Source organism: Bidens hawaiensis, unplaced genomic scaffold, assembly GCF_021521415.1.
Source record: "Bidens hawaiensis isolate Kalapana, Puna unplaced genomic scaffold, B.hawaiensis_p1.1 tig00022328_1, whole genome shotgun sequence".
NCBI classification, from domain to species: domain Eukaryota; kingdom Viridiplantae; phylum Streptophyta; class Magnoliopsida; order Asterales; family Asteraceae; genus Bidens; species Bidens hawaiensis.
The window spans coordinates 232,644-242,644 of NW_027493477.1; the positions used below are offsets into that span (position 1 = coordinate 232,644).

Genomic DNA, 10,001 nt, shown 5'->3' on the forward strand with positions numbered 1-10,001 from the left:
ATTTAATGAAGTCCATTTTTACGTTTTTGTGCCGTGTATTTTTATTGGTTATATTTTTCTCTCACTGAGTTAAATGTCTGGATCCACGTGTAAAACACATGTACGGCTGGCGTAAAACTATTCCCAAAAACTATTTAACAGAATGTGGGTTTACTTTTGCATTGCCTATGTATATATGTGTGCTTTCTAGTTTCTGTGTATGTAATATGTATTGGCTGGCAAGTATATTTATGTATGAACAATATAAATAATATAGAAGTTAATTGTTGCTTACACAGAGACAGGCTCAGGACCTTTTAGCCAGTAGGTGCTAAAAATGTTAGCATAGAACGAGTCTGGTCAAACTAAAGCGGGTTAACCCAAGATGGGTCAAGTTAAACCAAAATAAGGCGGGTAAAACAATTACATTAAATAAACTATATATAGAACTTTAAGCAACAAATTTCATTAAACATAAACAAGATACATGTTACAACTGATCTTTACGTGATTTTATCTTTTGAAAATGGTCAACTATAGTCTCATTCGTAACACCTGCAAGTGTATTTTTTACATCATTTAAATAGTATAGAATTATTAATTATTAAAAAAAATGATATTCTGAATAAATTCATATTTCGGTCTAATTATTATAACAATCATATTAAACTCTAAATTAACTAGAATGTTTTAAAAACCTAGAACTCAAATCATCGTTCCCCAATTAACAACAAAAATCCTATGCGTTTTGAATTTTAAGAAATACGTAAACAATTAAATCAAAACGAAACCAACATAAACCAAAATAAAAAATATAAACAATTGATGAACGCATATCGTATTTTAAAATAAAAACAAGAAGCCGAAATCACCATAAAAAAATCCAAACGACGATATATACCTGATCAGATGTGAAACATTTTCGTTTTTCACTCTCGTATAGCTCGCATATTCCAAAATTTTAATTTATAACATGGTTAGACAATTATGCAATTTGGGGGCTTAATTGCTATTTTTCAAAACAAAAATAAATATAGGTTTGGGAAGTTGAGCTCAAAAGTTGGGTTCGGGGCACTGAAAAAAATAAGGATGGGGTACATGGGTCATTATGCTTAATATATTAGAAATTTATAACATAAACTAGAGATTTGACGGGATTCCTACACTCCTCCTTAGGGGTGGCAAATGGGTTGGGTCGAAACGGGTCATGGGTCAGAACGGGTTAGGGTCAGAATGGGTCAATCAAAAAAATGATTGTTTTGATTCGGGTCGGAACGGGCTAGCTAAAAAAGGGGTTGTTTAGGTTCGGTCGGAACGGGTTAACTAAAAAAAGAGTTGTTTTGGTTTGGGTCGGAATGGGTTAGGGTCAAAAGGTTCGGGTCAGAATGGGTCCGGGTCGGAATGGGTCAAGGTCGGAACGGGTCAAAACGGGTTTCGTATCGTTTTTTTAAGAACGAGGGCAGAGGCGAAAACGTTTTAGGTTTTCTATATTTTACGTTTTTGATTTATATTTTGAGTTATGATTTTTTTATTAATTTTTAAAATTAATAAAAAAAATCATAACTCAAAATATAAATAAAAAATGAAAAATATAAAAAAACTAAAACGTTTCCTCCGTTAAATAAAAATAAAAAAGCCCTAATAAACTAAAACCAAAAGTCGACGAAAACGAAACATAAACCAAAACTGAACCGAATTGATCGAAACCGAAAAAATCGATCAAAAGGAAACTAAAAAACCTGAAACCGAACAGAAATGAAACTGAAAAAACCGACCACAACGAAATAAAAGGCCGAAACCGACCAAAAACAAACAAAAGAAACCGAAACCCAACTCGTCCAGTGCTACGAAACCGACCAAAAAGAAACAAAGGAAACCAAAACCCAACCCGTCCAGTGTGAAAACTTGTGTCAGCTCGAAACCTAAACCGAATTCGTTCCAATCCAAAACCCGTTTCAACCCGAGCTTGCCACTTTTCCTTAAGACACTAACCCACATCGACCCATTTCTTTAAATTTGTCGATCCATTTTGACCCGAAAATAAGGTGGAATTTCAAGTGACTCATTTTGAACCATCTTATTGAAATTTATAACCCAAACCAACCCATATGATTTTTAAAACAACCTAAATTGACCCATCTGAAATGGTTTGGATCAAGATTGTCACCCCTACTCCTTGTCCAACACTAGATCCTCCCCTATGCTTACATGTAGCACCATTGGTGGACCCATATCAAAAGTGTAGGTGTTAGCCTACGCCTATGAATTTTTTAGGGTATGTATATGTTAAAATCGATTGACTCCTAGAAATTTTGACACAAGTAACACTTTCTTTTGTTCCTCATGAGCACTTAAAGTCTTCAGTGTCTGTTCCAATCTGCCACATTGACCACTGGTATTTTCATATTTTGTGAGTTTAAAATCTGCATTGACCCAAGGACAATAAATATATTGTTGGATTAACCTTTCCAAGAGCACCACAACAATCTAGATAATCATCATGCAAAAATGTCCAACGTTTTGATGAATTAAGTTAACCGTCACAAACAGAGGTGTCCGATTTGTGCTGTGTTTTATCATAAAAATGTCATACTGGTTTGCATGATTTAGTTTTTAAATAAAGAACTTAAAACATGGTCATTTTTATAAGGTGTGTGATGATCAAATACCAGCATTTGAAAATAGGTACCCATTTCAACAAGTACATTCTTTATTAAAGAAAAAGAATGAATTCAAATATTATGAATTATTCTTTCCTTTCTTCAAGTCATCACAATTATTACAGTCATTGATTCCTCATGATTGCATATTTTATTCAATAGTAATTTGTAACTGCATATTGTCTTTTCTTGATTTTAGTTTTCTTGTATTTATATGTAAACTTATTCAATGAGAAAAATGCAATTGACCACAATATCAATTATAATCAAACACATTTTGTCTATTACAATAAGACATATATATATATACAAGAATTGGAAGCTAATTCTAGGAATACATTTAATTACAATTATATGTAAGACATAACTTATAGAGAGAATATATCCATCTTTGACCAGCCATGATTCTTGGGATTGTATTTATTATTATCTTTGATATGCCCCCACAAGATGGACGACTGTAGGATAAATCCAATCTTGAATAAAAATAGATTTTGTGGTATGTAAGAAAAGTTGATGAAGCAAAGACATGATTCTTGGGTTTTTTTTATTATTATTATTATTTTAGAGGGGAATAGTGGCGGATTAGTGCGTCACCGAAAATTGATGGAGTAGTGCATCGCCAAAAAAATATTTTATTTGTGGAGGGGAATAGTGGCTCGACGGAACGGTGCATCGCCGGAAAATATTTTAGTTGTGGAGACAACAGTGGGTCGACGGAACAGTGCGTCGCCGAAAAATATTTTATTGGTGGAGGGGAACAGTGGGTCGCCGGAACAGTATGTTGGTCGAAAGTATTTTAGAGGTGGTAGGGAACAGTGGTTCGACGTAACAGTGCGTCGTCGGAAAATATTTTAGTGGTAGTGGTGATGGTGGTGTTTGAATGAGTAATATTGTGATAGTAGGAGAGATTATTGGAATAGAGAAAGAGGAAAGAAGATTGATGGCACAGGATTAAGAACTTCTCGTTGGAGATATGAGCTGTGATACCATAATAAGAATAGAATGATTTGATCACTCATATTGGCTCACTCGTAATTCATACTAAAACCTCCTCACTTATACTAAAACATGTTCTTTGTGTCCCTTCTATCTCTCAAAGTATTATCTCTCGTTTATGTAGCGACAACAACTTCGTAATCAAGCTTTTTGACTCGATTTTTGTCATAAAAGATCGGACTTCCAAACTCCCGCTACTTAAACTAATGAAAACCAACGGAATGTATGAGCTTCGCTCCTTCTTTCGTCCCGTGGTGTTCACTCTACAAACATCCAAGTATTGACACCACATCTTGAGTCATCCAAATAATAAAACTTTAAAGCTTTTTTCCTCTTTTAATTCTAGTATTTCTATTTCAAAGAATAATTGCAACTCTTGTCACATTAACAAGTGTCACAAACTTCCCTTTTACCAATCCACTTTATCTTCTAATGCACCTCTAGAATTAATTTTCTCTGATGTTTGGTCCTCACCTCTTGCTTCTTTTGATGGATACAAATATTATATTATATTTGTAGATCATTTCACCAAATACACATGGTTTTATCCCCTAAAAAGTAAATCTGACTCTCTCTCAACTTTCATACGTTTTCAAAACTTGGTTGAAAATTTTTTTCAAACCACAATTAAACAACTCTTTTCTGATAATGGAGGAGAGTATATCAAACTTTCTTCTCACCTTCAATCTCGAGGTTTATCACACCTTACTCCCCCCCCCCCCCCCCTCACACACCCGAACACAATGGATATGCCGAGCGTAGACACCGAAGTATTGTCGAAACCGGCTTATCTCTTCTTTCACATGCTAAACTCCCCCTTTATTATTGGCTTTTTTGCCTTCACTACCACTGTCTATCTTATAAACCATCTCCCCACACCAACCCTTAAAATACTTCACCATATCACCGACTTTTTAATACACACCCAAACTATGAAAAACTAAGAAGCTTAGGTTGCCTATGCTACCCATGGCTCTGTCCATATTCTCCACACAAACTACATCCAAAATCTAAACCTTGTATTTTTGTTGGTTACTCTTCTTCTCAAATCGCATATTATGCACTTGATCCACTCACAAACAAAACTTACATCTCTAGACATGTGAAGTTTATTGAAAATGAATTCCCTTATGAGACTATCACCCAATAACAAATTCTTACCTCCTGATCCAACAACTTGGTTGCCCATTAGCCTACCTATTTTATCCACCACAAATCCTAATCCCACCACAAATAATTCAGCCGGTATCCACACCACCTCACCTCCATCACAAACTCTACCTAGTAACACCTCACCCAACCATGATATACATATACCCGAGATAACAGAACCCATCTCACAAAATGATTCCACAACTACTCCTCACCAAAATCAAAGTCAACATTCAAACTCCTCCACAAATTCCCCTGCATCAAATACAATTTCCTCCCCCACATCAGATTCCATTCCCACCGCCACAAACTCACCAACATCCGCAACTCACCAAAATTCCCAAACTACCCCTACCCCTCCGTTAATTTCCATAGCAGATTCCATTCCCACCGCCACAAACTCACCACCATCCGCAACTCACCAAATTCCCAAACTACCCCCCGCTCCCCCATCAATCCTCGCTGCTCGTGTTCGTAAACCAAATCCGTGTTATCACAATCCGAACTTCCAATTGTATTGTGCCACAAATGGTCCAATAACAGAACCAGCTACCATAACTCAAGCCCTCAAACATCCATTATGGCGCAATGCTATGACGGAAGAACATCAAGCTTTATTAAAGAATCAACATGGATCCTTGTACCCCCCACAACCACCTCCAACCTTGTTGGGAGCAAATGGGTTTTCGGAACAAAATATAAACTCGATGGCTCTGTAGACCGACTAAAAGCGTGTCTAGTTGCGAAAGGTTTTCATCAACGACCTGGAATCGATTATGCCGAAACTTTTAGTCATGTCATCAAACCGGCTACCCTTCGCCTCATCCTCTTTCTAGCAGTGTCACATCGGTGGAAACTTCGCCAACTCGATGTTGATAATGCATTCCTTCAAGGTACCTTGACCGAAGATGTATACATGGCCCAACCTCCTGGGTTTATTGATCCATCGTTCCCGTCTCACGTTTGCAAATTAAACAAAGCCATCTATGGGCTTCGCTAAGCATCCCGAGCATGGTACGAAGAACTCAAAACATATCTTCACTTTAAAAGTTTCAAACCCACCATCTCCGACCCCACGTTATTCATTCACAACTCCGGTTCTTCTCCAATTTTCATTCTTGTATATGTTGATGATATCATCATCACCGGACCATCTCCTCAAAACATCGATAATTTCATAAAAAATCTAGCCACTAAATTCTCTCTCAAGGACCTCGGGGACCTAACCTATTTTCTAGGAGTCGAGGTTCTTCCTCATCCTCACGGTCTTCTTCTATGCCAAACAAAATATATCAATGATATATTACAACGTGCCGAAATGAGTGATTGCAAACCCGCAACCACACCAATAACTTGTTCCGAACCCATCACCTTGCATGGTGGCACACCTGTATCCACACCCACAGATTACCGAGCTATAGTGGGATCACTACAGTACCTATCTCTTTCACTGTCAACAAGCTATCTCAGTTTATGCATGCTCCAACATCAATGCATTGGAGTGCTTTGAAAAGATTACTACGATATCTTCATGGCTCGATGCAAAAAGGTCTCTTGCTTCGAAGTACATCTCCAATACAACTTCACGCCTTTACAGATGCTAATTGGGTGGGTGACAAAGACAACTATCGAAGCACCACCGGTTACATCGTGTATCTTGGCTCCAATCCCATTTCTTGGAGCTCCAAACGGCAAAGCACCCTAGCTCGTTCATCAGCCGAGGCGGAATTTCGGGCCGTAGCCTCGACTACAACCGAAGTTATATGGCTAAAATCTCTTATGCATGAATTGGGATTTAGCTCTGTGACGACACCCACAATATTTTGTTACAACTTAAGTGCAACGCAATATTCTGCCAACCCGGTTTTTCACTCTCGAATGAAGCATCTAGCTCTCGACTTTCATTTCTTTCGCGAGAAGGTTCATAGCCGGTCTATAAGGGTAACACATATTTCCGGGGACGATCAACTAGCTGATGCACTTACCAAGACGCTCCTACGATCACGTTTTCATCAACTAATTTCCAAGATTGGACTCGTCCAACGACCGTCAATCTTGAGGGAGCATATTAAAGAAAAAGAATAAATTCAAATATTATGAATTATTCTTTCCTTCCTTCAAATCATCACAATTATTACAGTCATTGATTGCCCGTGATTGCATATCTCATTCAATAGTAATTTGTAACTGCATATTGTCTTTCCTTGGTTTTTAGTTTTCTTCTTGTATTTATATGTAAACTTATTCAATGAGAAAAATGCAATTGACCACAATATCAATTACTTAATATTCTTCACTTTAACATGCTTGTCTAAATCCTCACCGAACATAAGGAGCGCACGCACAACCTTTAAACAGAAAGTTTAAACGATAATGATGATGATAATAACCGTCATAGTATATTTCATCATCCAGTAACTAATGCATGCGTCATAGTATATTTCGTCATCCAGTAACTAATGCATGCATGACTATAAAGAGTTTATACAATACAGACATTTTAACTTATAACTTAATCACTATCTGAATTCTGAAGACTACAAACTAGAACATTTTCCTCCACTCTGCATCACATTGCAAGCACCATTTTGTGAATCATAAGATGAATAAACAAATAATTTAGTTCTGATTTTATTGGGAAAATTAGTTACCTTAACAAAAACACTATTAGTAATCAGATATAAAACAAAAAATATAAAGTCAAGAGAAAGTTACTCACTGGAAGGTAAAATGAGTAGTAAACAGTTTTGTATTGAACAAATATTTAATACAAAAACTTTGTCAAGAGAAACTTACGGAGTATTATTCCATCGTTTGCAGCAACCATGCCAACCTAGAATCAAATATTCAGAAACCAGGTAAGGACATAATCAACTGGAAACTATATGAAAGAAATAGTTTTTTTATTTTATTTTCATAACTTTTTCTTCATACCTTGGGTAATCTGAACCAACAGGGTTGACCTCTGCGCGTATGCGACTCGTCCATGATACCATCAAGCAAAAGAAAGTATGCTTGAAGCTGCAAAATCCAATGACATGACGGATTTAAGTATATCATGTAATGGCAATAGTTAAAAAATTAAACCAAAAACATCATTGTTTACTCCATACAGAACTCAATTAGAAAGCACTTAATGAGTAATATAACAATCTTAAACTCAAATTGATCAACGGCAATATCTTAAATTTTTTTTTTGAATTAAAACTTAATATTATAATAAAAGAATCCAATTACAATAGAGAGGCAGGTAAGCGGGCAACAAGCTGCGCCGCCAGCAATCTTAATTACCCATTCAATGCACCAACCAAGGGCAGATGCGAGAAAAACCTCATCATCAGTCAGTTCTCCACCTTTAAGTAACTGGTAGCTATCAACAACGGGAGGCCCCGATTCAGCTTTCCTACAATAAGCCCATTTCAATATGGTTGTTACTGCAAAACAAATTATTTTCAATCAAACAACTGAAAGAAAAAGGGCAGTATTCTTACCTCCGGGTACGTTGTAGTCAAGCATCTGCAAAGAAATAAGAAACAAACACAATAACTCTCTTAAATTATAAGTGGTTCCTTTCTTGGAAGATGGTATTATATAATGTTGATAGATATTAGACATAAGAGATATAAGAAGTTATGAACTAAAGAAAGTGTCTAGTTTTGGGTCTTAAAGTCAAAACTTGGTAGTTACACTTGTTAAAATAAAAAACAACATGCTTATAAGTTTTGGATCTCTTGTAAGATGGTTCTAAAGTTATTAGACAAATTAGCCTTACTGAACCTGCACAATTTCATTATAGAATGTGTACAAACGAATTTAGATAATACACAAACATGATGAACTACTTTATCCAGTCAAAGGCGTAACTTCTGAAGTCTCTATTTTCTGGTATAATAACTTGATGTGAGTCAGTGAGTGTCAAATCTTCAAATATAACTCCCATAACCAACTGTAAGCTTGATAGTAAAATAAAGAGCTAAGTGTCATTTTCATACCCGTGGTTTATTCAACTACGCAACATTAGTACCGTTTTTGAATTTATTGCAAATGACTACTTCATTTTTCTAAAACTTGCAATTTTAGTACTTTTCTCTAACTCCGTCCATTATTGTCCGTTAAGTCAAAGGTATTTTGGTAATTTCGCTATTTTCATTATTTTTTTTTCTTTTAAACACTTTCTCCTCTTATATCCGAAAACCCTAAATCCCTTCATTCACTTAAAAACCCAGTAACGATTATCTCCATATTCAGGCACAACCTGAGTGTCCATGGTTTCCATCAATTGAATCTAGCTACTCCTTCATCCTCCATGGATATCAAAGGCAAGTTATTCTTCATTTACACACTCTGAATCTTCGACATTTCCCATATTTCCACCACAGATTCAGATGATACCTCTGATCCCTCAGATCCAATACGGCTCTTAAATCTACTAAATCAACACATCCCTCAATTCGTAAGATCGATGAGCTAGTCAAGAACCTAGCCGAACTGGCGAGCTCGATTATTATTATTGGGTTTTTGAGTGAATTTTGTTCATTTTGCTTTTTCCGCTGATGGATATGACGGAGTTGTGCAGCGGCAATTGAGATGGTGGATGTAAATGGTTGGTACCTAGGTGGTTGGGTGTGTTATTTCGGCGAACAGATGGTGCGTTTTTCCGGTGGGCAGGTGGCTGCGACAGTGGTTTGGTGCACTTTTCTGGCGAGCAGAAGGTGGGTGCGGCGGTGGTTGGGTTCGTTATTCTGGCGAACGGAAGGTGCATTTTTCTGGCTAGGATCGACGGAGGAGAAAGGAGATTTATGGTTTAGTTATGATTTGGGAATTTATTAGGGATTTATGAATATAAAAGGGGAATATGTTTAAAAGAAAAGAAAAAAATTGTGAAAAATAGCGAAATTATCAAAATACCCTTGACTTAACGGAGAATAATAGACGGGGTTAGAGAAAGTATTAAAATTGCAAATTTTAGAAAACTGAAGTAGCCATTTGCAATAAATTCAAAAACGTTACTAAAGTTGCGTAGTTGAATAAACCACGGGCATGAAAATGACACTTAACTCTCAAATAAATAACAATTTCTAATTGAACAAGTGGAGAAGTGGAGTTGTACTGTTATATATTGAACAATGTAGCCCTTAACACATGCAGTGGTAAACTCATAAATTTTTTCATGAGAGTCAAAAAATTTTAAGGTTGTCGCCTATATCTAAA

At 36.3% G+C, this 10,001-nt stretch overlaps 1 pseudogene; it reads right to left on the reverse strand.

Annotated features, from left to right (window-relative positions):
* Window positions 1-2,320: 2,320 nt before the first annotated feature.
* On the reverse strand, window positions 2,321-9,057 carry LOC143565411 (farnesyl pyrophosphate synthase-like; annotated as a pseudogene).
* Window positions 9,058-10,001: the final 944 nt, after the last annotated feature.